This window comes from Mizuhopecten yessoensis, unplaced genomic scaffold (genome assembly GCF_002113885.1).
Source record: "Mizuhopecten yessoensis strain PY_sf001 unplaced genomic scaffold, ASM211388v2 scaffold9895, whole genome shotgun sequence".
NCBI lineage: Eukaryota > Metazoa > Mollusca > Bivalvia > Pectinida > Pectinidae > Mizuhopecten > Mizuhopecten yessoensis.
In genome coordinates, this window is record NW_018408276.1 from 83,753 (window position 1) to 96,592 (window position 12,840).

General features: G+C 37.0%; 1 long non-coding RNA gene across 1 annotated transcript in view; it reads right to left on the reverse strand.

Annotated features, from left to right (window-relative positions):
* Nucleotides 1-5,106: 5,106 nt before the first annotated feature.
* Nucleotides 5,107-12,840, reverse strand: part of LOC110458995 — a 25,734-nt gene continuing 18,000 nt past the window's right edge. Inside the window, exon 7 of the long non-coding RNA XR_002463841.1 lies at nucleotides 5,107-6,227. This is a non-coding gene — a long non-coding RNA (uncharacterized LOC110458995). The remainder of the gene's footprint in view (nucleotides 6,228-12,840) is intronic.

Below are 12,840 nucleotides of genomic sequence, written 5' to 3' on the forward strand. Positions count from 1 at the left end.
TGTTGAAAGACAGTGCTGTAGCTGCGCACATCTGGAAAAAGGCACCCAGACTAGAAGATATACCCGAACGTAAAAGAGATGCATTCTTAAAAAGAATTTTTGAAAATACACCACAATTGAGGGTGTACAACAATTGTGGCAGAGATTAGGACAACATCTGCAAAACCGTAGAAAATACCTCCGGGACAAAGAACAAGGAAAAAGATTGTCAAAAAACAAAAAATCTCCTAAAAATGCCAGAACTCCAGTTAGGAAGTCTCTTACTGCAAACCGTAAATCGCCAGTGGTTGTGCAAAAACAATCTAAAAATGTCAAAACTCCAGTTAGAAATTTGAAGTCTCCTATTGTAAGACATAAATCACCTGTGGCAAATCACGATCAAATGCATTCCAAGGTTGTGCGGCCTCAATTCAAAAATATAAGGATGTCTCCAGCAGCACCCAACTCATCAGAATTTGAATGTGATGAATCTCCATCGGTTAAGTCATGTGACATTGAACCTGGGTCACAGGTCTGCATAAAAACAAAACACCAGATACCTATGGGAACTGGAGTTGTGATGTCAGTGTCTTCAATATTTGCTGAGGTCTGCTTGCTGTCAAAGGCCAAAGATCTGGACACGGATATTTCAGACATTAACTGTATGATTCAAGCAACACTAAGGCATCATCATTTGCCGATCTGAAAATTCACGAAAAATTCACGTGGAAAGTAAATGGGCTAAACCCAATTGGAACAAAAAGGAACAAGCTTGAAAGACCAATGAAAAAGAAAAAGCTGGTCACTGATCATGATGTTTTGTGTTCAAGTCCAGAGGAGATTGACAGTGGAATGACAGCATTGAATCCACACGATGTTCAAACAAACCCAGATATAGATTTCCTTGTGTGGGTGCCTCCATCGAACAGCTATACAATAACAGAAAAGAAGACGTAATGCATTGACATTAAGAATCATGCAAACTTCATACACAATATGAAATAGGTATTGAGAGATATTTGGAGTGAGAGCCGACATGTGATGGAGACACCAGGCATATAGCAATAGCTCTGCTCTTTGAACATGTAGATGTACACATGTTCAAAGAGCAGAGCTATTGCTATATGCCTGGTGTCTCCAACATGTTTTAGAGGCCTGCCATTTATTAAATTTTTGAACTATAGGATTCTAATATTTGGCATGGAGGTTCCTTTGGGGTGTAATCATGGTAATATTGATGCAGTGAAGTCAATATTTGCGCAAGATGCTGATAGTTATCTTTTGGGATGCAAGTGTAAAGAGGCAGGCGTTTGGTGGCTTTGATGCCATCTCGGGTTAATTTTACAATAGTGCACTATCTCTATGCAATGATACATTGTTTGTATGTCAATGAGAATGTAGGTATGACAACACAATTTGAAAAATTAGGTTATTTTTCATTTTGGGATTTTTGAGAACTTGGAATGGTAAATTTTCAAATCGCACATTTTTTCTTGCACATCTGAATTGCCACTGATGTGCTGAACCTGCCATGAAAATGTTGTCAATGTTTGACAAGGATTGTGGAAGATACAGCATTTCAATATTTATGCACCATTGAAATACAATGATAAAGAGACGTTTATTTTTTGGATGAGTATATAAGTTTTTAAAATTTTCAATTTAAATTAAAATAAATTTCAAATTTCAAATAAATTTTCAAATATCTTTAAAAAAGACGTATCTGCAAGGCATGATTTGCATTTAGCATTGAACTTTACACTTGCTATGAATTGCAAATTTAATTGTACTAGTATGTGCCTTTCAAATAGATCAGGTCCCAAATAAAGTGTTTCAGTTTTTGGACTGATCTATATTTCATGAGGAGAAGGAATTCAACTTACAATTGGTACAAATGTACTGTGTTTCTGTAAAAGTTTTGTTACTTTTTGGGCAGATCCAAAATCCAATACAGATGCTTTGGGCACGGCCACATTTTGTATTGTGTTCTTTAAAGGTCATATGCAACGCTTTTGGAAATCCACTTTTATTTGAGAATATGATGGAGCATGTGCCTAAACACCTAATACACACGTTTTTGCTGTTTTTATCCCCACAGGTGTCGGTGATTGATGGGTAAAAAGGACCTGTATTAAAGTATGGTCATCGCTTACCTCCCCTTTCAATATGAATGAAATTGTCGCATCAATTGGAAGCTGCATTTTCGTCAATGTCCTGATAATAAAACCTGAGAAGTTGCCAGTGGTGGTCACATACTTTTCTTTAAAGAGCTTCTTCTCAAGAACCACTGTCGATTTCAACCATATTAGGTAGGAAATATCATTGGGGGTAACAATTCAGTTTGTTTAAATGGAGGGCTAGGGGTCCCAAAAGGGGTAAAATTAGGTAAATCTTAAAACATCTTATTCTACCGAACCACAAAGGCCATAGATGGGGGTCACCTAGTGGTGCCCAGGGTCATAGATGGGGGCCACCTAGTGGTGCCCAGGGTCATAGATGGAGGTCCCCTAGTGGTGCCCAGGGTCATAGATGGGGGTCACCGAGTGGTGCCCAGGGTCATAGATGGGGGTCACCTACTGGTGCCCAGGGTCATAGATGGGGGTCACCTAGTGGAGCCCAGGGTCATAGATGGAGGTCACCTAGTGGTTCCCAGGGTCATAGATGGGGGTCACCTAGTGGTGCACAGGGTAATAGATGGGGGTCACCTAGTGGTGCCCAGGGTCATAGATGAGGGTCACCTAGTGGTGCCCAGGGTCATAGATGGAGGGCACCTAGTGGTGCCCAGGGTCATAGATGGGGGTCACCTAGTGGTGCCCAGGGTCATAGATGGAGGTCACCTAGTGGTGCCCAGGGTCATAGATGGGACCACACCTAGGGTCAATTTTCAACATGGGCCGAAATGCATATTAAGATTTCAAAATCTAAATCCATGTGTCGGAGATTCAATATTTTGTGTACCTGATGCCCTAATGGTGTAGTTTCAGATTCAAATAAAATACATGGGGCCCCACCCAGGGGTCAAAGTCCAACCTTGGATATTTAGGTTTAAATATTCTATAAGTGCCAGAACACTATTTTGCATGATGCCCTGTTGGTATAGCTTCAGGGTTGTTCAAATAAAGTCCCTGGCGTCATAGACAGGGCCACCAACATGGATATTGATCTTTGAAAATATTCTTAGCTAAAACCAAATGTCGGGAGCTGGAGCTTTAATATGTTGCATATTAGAATGTGTTCAAATGAATTGCATGGGGTCACACCCAGGGGTCAAAGTTCAACTTGGGCTCACATGGATGTGAACATTGTATGTTTAAGTTACACTACTGGTGACGTTGTGTACAGTGGACATGAAATCTGGCTGTTGTAGCTACACTACTGGTGACATTGTGTACAGTGGACATGAAATCTGTATATTGTAGCTACACTACTGATGACATTGTGTACAGTGGACATGAAATCTGGATATTGTAGCTACACTACTGATGACATTGTGTACAGTGGACATGAAATCTGTATGTTGTAACTACACTACTGGTGACGTTGTGTACAGTGGACATGAAATCTGTATGTTGTAGCTACACTAATGGTGACGTTGTGTACAGTGGACATGAAATCTGGATGTTGTAGTTACACTACTGGTGACGTTGTGTACAGTGGACATGAAATTTGGATGTTGTAGCTACACTACTGGTGACGTTGTGTACAGTGGACATGAAATCTGTATGTTGTAGCTACACTACTGGTGACATTGTGTACAGTGGACATGAAATCTGTATATTGTAGCTACACTACTGATGACATTGTGTACAGTGGACATGAAATTTGGATGTTGTAGCTACACTAATGGTGACGTTGTGTACAGTGTACAGGAAATCTGGATGTTGTAGCAACACTACTGATGACATTGTGTTCAGTGTACATGAAATCTGTATGTTGTACACACAGTCATCAGTAGTTTAGCTACAACATCCAGATTTCCTGTACACTGTACACAACGTCACCTGTAGTGTAGCTACAACATACAGATTTCATGTACACTGAACACAATGTCATCAGTAGTGTAGCTACTGATGACTGTGTGTACAGTGGACATGAAATCTGGATGTTGTAGCTACACTACTGATGACTGTGTGTACAATGGACATGAAATCTGTATGTTGTAGCTACACTACTGGTGACGTTGTGTACCGTGGACATGAAATCTGGATGTTGTAGCTACACTACTGATGAAGGTGTGTACAATGAACATGAAATCTGTATGTTGCAGCTACACTACTGGTGACGTTGTGTACAGTGGACATGAAATCTGGATGTTGTAGCTACACTACTGATGACGGTGTGTACAATGAACATGAAATCTGTATGTTGCAGCTACACTACTGGTGACGTTGTGTACAGTGGACATGAAATCTGGATGTTGTAGATATACGTATACAATACTGGTGAAGTTGTGTTGAAATTTTATGTTGTGTTCTTGAATCTTTCAAAATCAGTTGACAACCATTCATGAAACTAAATTTGAATCCTCATTTCATATAAGTGCGGTATATACTCCGAATTATTTGGAAATGATACCCATGCCATTTATTTAACAAGTTTGGGGTCGTTGTATTATGAAAAAATAACGTTATTCTAGAATCTTGTAGAATCAGTTGATATTTACTTCATAGGGAGGAATAAGGTTCTTGCAGGTCGTGTCATAAATATAACGAGTTGCACATTGTTGAATCTTAAAAGCAATTTGATAGTGAATCCACATAACATCTGTAATTAAACATTTTCTACCTGTGGAAAAAACATTATACAAATACATCAAATAATTCAATCAATAACTTATATCACAAATCAGTTGATGGGTTAGTATCAATTCAATTTAGGCATATTGCACCAACAATTCTATTTACTTGTTGATGAAATATATTAAATGTTTAACAATAAACATTAACTTAAAAACAAAACAAACATGCATATGTTTTAATTCTGAACACACATCTTTTCACAACAAGCATATTTTTGGGAGGTAAAAACGAAGGTATTAAGTAAACTTCAATTGGAAGCAATATTATTACAAATTATTAAATTCTAAATATATATACATAACAGCAAATTTTTTTCAGACAATTTTATGAAAGTGAAATATTGTGAACAAAATTAAAACACTTCAAAAATATACTATCATATCTAAACATTTAAAATTGTCCTTCCTGAACATATTTTTTTCAACAAATTAATTTTCATATACATTCATGGGTAAACTTTCTGGAAGGATGGGCGCACAAGACAGTGTGAAAAGATTTTTGAATCCAGTATCAGACAATACACAAAGCATATACTGTCAAGACAAGAAACAGAATTTAGCTCCATTCAATTAACAACAAATTTTAACATAGATGTTATTGAATGTGTTTTTGAAATTTTCACAAATCAGATACAATACTTGTATTGCCCTTCAGAAGAACATGGTACCTATACAGAAAGAGAATCCCTCTACAATGTAACTATTACATAGAAATAGGTCAGGTCGAACAACCTTAAACGTTTACATCAATAATCACTATCGGATGAACAGTCAGAGATGTTCACCTTGGCCAAGTTTGAGCGAGCCTTAGTTTTCGATGTCTGTGAGACACTTGACATTGTCATTTCCTCATCAGCAGTATTGGAGGATTGTTTACCCCTCCTTTTACTCGTCTGACTACCACTAGGTTTCTGTTGCACTTCCATCTGTATATCAAATCATTTTTCGAGACGATCAAAGTGAGATTTAAGTTTTTGTCCCACTGTCTCGCTTGTATCTTCATCGTCGTCCCGACAAAATCCTCCTGGTTCCAGATGGGAGAGGGATTTCATCTCATCTCTCCTCACCAAAGACGCAGCAACATTCGCTGACTTACTAACTTTGGGTTTACATGCACTACCCATTTCCTCATCACTTGAGCTACTCTCCGACAGCTCAATAACTTCCTTAATAAGCTTATAAGGCTTACCTTCACTCGTCTTAGGATCATCTTTCAACTTGCCTTTGCCCTTTACTTTACCTTTACCCTTTGACTTTTGCCTTTCACTGATCGCTTTACCTTTCAACTTTTTCTGTCTTTCATCCATAGCATCTTTGCTTCGGTTTGGGAAAGTTTAGAAGTAGGAGCAGTTGTTAATTCTGAGAGAGCCTTTTTGACACAAGAACTTTGTGTCTTTTTAGATTCTAAAAATGCTTCTGGTTGGAAGCATTTGTCAATTCTTCCCTGGCTCTGAAATGGATGTAAGAACAATTGATTATCAGTCTTATTATTATTATTATTATCATCAGTATGGCCCTTTCTTTACAGTACATCATTAACATTTTCAAAAACATTCATCAGTTTTTGAAATTTTCGAAAAATGTATATATTAAAAGTTTGTAAAGTTATGAGGGAATGAGCTTTTTGTATATTGTTTACCAGTACATCTATGTGAAGAAATTGTAAACCTTATTACATCCTGGATTCTGGGATATTTCACCTATCCATAAAAGGGGCATTTCTATTGTTGCAGTCTTTGTAGAGTGAATACGGCTGTTAGTTACACCATGTTTAAATGTGACGCCAATCCATAAAGAGAGCATTTCTATTGTTGCAGTCTTTGTAGAGTGAATATCAGCTGTTAGTTACACCATGTTTAAATGTGACGCCAATCCATCGTTTACACTGAGACATCATCACCATACTGACCTGTCATTAGGTACAGAGGAAGGATTACACAGCTTATCACAGGATTACACAGCTTATCACAGGATTACACAGCTTATCACAGGAGTTCACAGCTTATCACAGGATTACACAGCTTATCACATGAGTTCACAGCTGATCACAGGAGTTCACAGCTTATCACAGGATTACACAGCTTATCACAGGATTACACAGCTTATCACAGGAGTTCCACACATGAGCCAAACCTTGTCACATTACCCGAACCATAGCGACTTGAGATTATTTTTTGGGGGGGTTTTGCATTCTCAAAACAGCGAAGGTCATGTGTAGACTATGGTGTAGACTGTCCACAGACACTTGGACCACTCAATGTCTAATTTTTAAATGTATTCTCACATTTCACAACTAGACACATTCAATTGAGCTATTAGTAACTATAACTGGGGAAATATGACACATCCCAATCAATAAATGATTGCGTTTTGACCTTTTGATGCAATATGTTCTTAAATTTAAAAAGAGTTAAACCTGCGCATGCCCAACTGGCAACCATGTTGATCTCCAAATTTGAATCAAAATCAAACTGAAGTTGGTCAGCGATATTATAGATATGTATGGCTAGTATCATGAAAATCAATCCTTTATCCTAGAGTTATCATAAGAAAACTATTTGTGTATACAATGAGGTCACTTCCTTCTACAAAGCTGATGGAGCAATTCCAATGTCACATGTTCTGCAGGCGACATAAAGATATGGAACCAACTACCCCAAGGCAAAGTATTACAAGGTAATCCATAGTCCCCCACCGCTAATGATTGCTAACTTATTCAATAGATAAGGTCAAAGGTCAAAGCATAGGTCACAGTGACCTAATTCTTGAGCTTTGCCATACCAAGATGTCCCTAGTACACCAAATCTGGTTACTCCAGGTGAAAATGCCCTGGACAAACTTTTCTAAAGTTAAGGTCAAAGCATAGGTCACAGTGAGGTCATAGTACCTTTTTCTTGCACGCTGCACTCCGTCATCCCAATAAATTCTTGTACACCAAATCTGGTACGTTACTCCAGGTGAAATAGTACAGAAGATATGTCCCGGACAAACATCTCGGATGGAAGGACAGATGGAGTACAAACCTTTAGTCCCCCTGGGAACCGGTGGGGGACTAATAAACATCAGGAAATTTCCGATTAGATAGATATGATAATTTTCTGTTTACTTAGACATGCTTATCACATACCATTCCCTAGGAAACCACTTATTAAATCAGGGCAAGAAAAATATTTTTTAAATCTTCAAATGCACCTGCCGAAGTAGAAACTTACTGGTCCATCAAGCAGTATGTGCCAAACTTTTAAAATCATAACAGGACATTCGGACAGGTAAAGAAATTATTTTTACAGGACCGAAAACAGATTTATCCAAGCAGACTATCTCGCACAACAATCTTTCCATTTCAGTTTTCATGAAATATTGTAACTTTTTTTCCCCTCAGTAACTACAATATTACAAAAGGCCCATGGGCCTTAACGGTCACCTGACATCTGATTCAAATTAGGACCGTCATCCAGGGGCCAATTCATACTTTTTGTCGGTCCGAGTGACCTTGCTGCATCGTCCATTAGTTTTTCTTGTGAACACAATAACTTCAGTAAATATGAACCGATTTTAATGAAACTTTGTATACAGCTTTGTATCAATAAGATCTTGAATGTGTTTGAATACTGGACCAATTTGACCATAACTTCCCATAGTTATTCCCCTTGGAAATTCTATTGTTGTTGGACCCTGTGAACACGATAACTGAAATAAATGGGTGTGACTCCAATTTTGACCCAAGGGGTCTGTTTTGAACAAACTTGGTAACTGTATGTCTTCTGTTCTTGGATAAAGAAACAAGTAAAAGCGTAAATCAATGATTTTCAAAAGTTTCATCAATCTTAGTTAACATTTACTCAAGTTATCGTGTTCACAAGGTCCAATAATAATAATATTACAAAGGGCAATAACTCTGTCCAATAATTCCCATTTTCGAAATTGTCTGAGAACTTATTGATATATGGCTGCATACAAAGTTATCGTGTTCACAAGGAAAAGTTAACGCACGACGCACGACGACGGACAAAAGGCTATCACAATAGGTTACCATGACCTATGGTCAGGTAACCTAAAAATGGGGATTATTTACTATTAAATTGAAGGTGATGGATTTATTTTATTTATTTATTTTAATATTTGTGATTATTGTTTAGTTTTAAATTTCTGATTCCAGATCTGTGCGCTTATTAGTCACGCCATTGCAACTTTCTTTTTGATAAACAGAGACGTTTTTTAAGCCAAAACAACGTCCCTCAGTTGTTACTGGTACATCAGTAAGTAAATCCTTGATTTATTTGAATAAGATTTCAAAACGAGATTCACAAAACAAAACAAAAATATATATAAAAAAATGTTCCATTATGACCTCCAGTACGAACCTAGCCTTGTGGTAATATGCAAGCCTTATTACCAAAACATCCCAGGTTCAAATCCTGCCTAGCCTGTTTTGGGTTTTTTTTTCAAATTGTGCAATGGGTTTGTATTTTTGCATGCATTGCAACTGTTACACAGCCACAAAAGCAATACTTTAATTTTACTTTAATTTTTATTCAACTACCCTAAATCCCCGCGTATCGTGCACACTTTTTTAGGTAAAAGTTGTCATGTAAACAAGAATTCCACGGAAGTGGATGTGTCGCCTGCGCAGGAAGCTGGGGGATTACGAAGAAATAGATACACTTTTCATTTCAAGAAATAATGCTAAAAGTAAGCAATAATCAAAGATTAGCAAGCACTTTTGGTAAGGAAGCACTGCATGAAGTTTGAGTTATCGCACGAAAACAGATTTTATATTTATAGTAACAGTGACCTTGACCTTTGACCATCGGACCTGAAAAGCAACCCCAAGAAACACAAGTTAACGTACGAAAACAGATTTTCTATTTATAGTAACAGTGACCTTGACCTTTGACCTTCAGACCTGAAAACCAATCCCAAGCAAGCACTTTTGGTAAGGAAGCACTGCATGAAGTTTGAGTTTGATAGGCACGAAAACCTCTGTGCGGACGACGCCGCCTACGATGCCGACATAGCAATACCTATGTGTCACCAGCTTTTCGCAGGCGACACAAAAAGGGGGTGCGCACTTTAGGCAGGAACAAGTCATTCTTGGGTTATCGTTCTGGAGTTTCAGGTTCGCCATATTGAATTACCTCTCTTCAAATAATTTTGATAAGTCAATCAGTACTCTTAAAGACACAATACCAACATTCAGAGGTGTAAAAATTTAATAGCACGACCACCAGGCTCTCTGGTGTTTGGCTAGTGCCATTAAATGATACCATATAGTCCGATAGCCGAAGAAATTTGAGTATACAAGGCTGAATTAACACAAAACCATTGTCTTAATCATACAACTAGAAATATGTCAGAATGACATGAAAGTCACCCCATCGTTCTGTAGGATCATTGACCAAGCTACAATGGATATATTTCCACCTGTCAATCAAAATGGTAGACAATTACCAGGTGTAAATACATACATGCTGTTCAGGTAGCCATGCCAACACATGGAATTAATAAGAAAGCATGTCGCAAATATATAACGTTATCGTTGACCGACACCTCGAATACGGTAGATCTGCACGCTGACACGGTCACCTGGCATACACGAATAATTGGAAAATAACGTTGTTGTTGTCACAACAATAAGTTTCAGAAAAGATTCAATCTTACATACGGATAAATCTTCTACTATTTTTTGTTATGAAATACACTTTTCCAAGTAGTTTTCTGATCGATTCTTCTGCAAATCCGACTGAATCGGTCGTCGATATCGGCAGAATGTGTTCGCTTAAAGCCAGTCACTCTGACGAGGACCGCAAACAGCCGAATTCGCGAGACATGAATGAAGAACACCAAACATTTGTGATTTCAGCAATTTTCCTTCGAAAAGAAAAGATCGGAATGTATTTGTCTGTTTTGAACCTGTTGATATTTAAATTTCAAACTCAAACTTTTATCATTATCAGTTCAATTATCATGGACAGTCACTTGTAAATTCCTGCTGGTTAATAGTATCACGCTACCTTGACTCTTTGCGGTACACAAACTTGCTAACTTCGCCACTTTACCCATGTCGTTTTGACACATTCCTACGGTCAAGATTGAAGAGTTCAGCATGATTTTACCCAAGAACGACATTTTACCCACAGAGTGATAAATGCGATGCAATTCTTCGTTATGTTTCCCCAATACGTGGTATTGATCAATTCACAACGTAATGTCCTGAAAAGATGAGCCTACTTTACTTGAGTTTATTTATCAAATTCTATAGTATTATATGACTTAAACGTAATTGTTAAATTGGCAATGCAATCAGATTATTCAACGAAATTTAGCAGTTTTATTGCTGCGAGCAAATTTCAAAACATTTCCGAATGGCAATATGAACGAACTGATGTGGACAGAAAGATTTGATATGAAAATAAAATATCAATTTGAAAACGATTTTACCTCTGTAATAACTCATAAATGTATTCTAAAATGTATTCATGATTTGCTACTTCAGTACATACTATAGATGTAATGGATTTAGTACATGATTAGCTACTTCAGTACAGACTATAGATGTAATGGATTTAGTACATGATTTGCTATTTCAGTACAGACTATAGATGTCATGGATCTAGTACATGATTAGCTACTTCAGTACAGACTATAGATGTCATGGATTTAGTATATGATTTGCTACTTCAGTACAGACTATAGATGTAATGGATTTAGAACATGATTTGCTATTTCAGTACAGACTATAGATGTCATGGATCTAGTACATGATTAGCTACTTCAGTACATACTATGGATGTAATGGATTTAGTACATGATTAGCTACTTCGGTACATACTATAGATGTAATGGATTTAGTACATGATTAGCTACGTCAGTACAGACTATAGATGTAATGGATTTAGTACATAATTAGCTACTTCAGTACAGTCTATAGATGTCATGGATTTAGTACATGATTAGCTACGTCAGTACAGACTATAGATGTCATGGATTTAGTACTTGATTAGCTATTTCAGTACATACTATCGATGTCATGGATTTAGTACATGATTTGCTAATTCAGTACAGACTATAGATGTAATGGATTTAGTACATAATTAGCTACTTCAGTACATACTATAGATGTAATGGATTTAGTACTTGATTAGCTACTTCAGTACAGACTATAGATGTAATGGATTTAGAACATGATTTGCTATTTCAGTACAGACTATAGATGTCATGGATCTAGTACATGATTAGCTACTTCAGTACAGACTATAGATGAAATGGATCTAGTAAATGATTGGCTACTTCAGTACAGACTATAGATGTAATGGATTTAGTACATAATTAGCTACTTCAGTACAGACTATAGATGTCATGGATTTAGTACATGATTAGATACTACAGTACAGACTATAGATGTAATGGATTTAGTACATAATTAGCTACTTCAGTACATACTATAGATGTAATGGATTTAGTACATGATTAGCTACGTCAGTACAGACTATAGATGTAATGGATTTAGTACATGATTTGCTATTTCAGTACAGACTATAGATGTCATGGATCTAGTACATGATTAGCTACTTCAGTACATACTATGGATGTAATGGATTTAGTACATGATTAGCTACTTCGGTACATACTATAGATGTAATGGATTTAGTACATGATTAGCTACGTCAGTACAGACTATAGATGTCATGGATTTAGTATATGATTTGCTACTTCAGTACAGACTATAGATGTAATGGATTTAGAACATGATTTGCTATTTCAGTACAGACTATAGATGTCATGGATCTAGTACATGATTAGCTACTTCAGTACAGACTATAGATGTCATGGATTTAGTACGTGATTAGCTACTACAGTACAGACTATAGATGTCATGGATTTAGTACTTGATTAGCTATTTCAGTACAGACTATCGATGTCATGGATTTAGTACATGATTTGCTAATTCAGTACAGACTATAGATGTAATGGATTTAGTACATAATTAGCTACTTCAGTACAGACTATAGATGTCATGGATTTAGTACATGATTAGCTACTACAGTACAGACTATAGATGT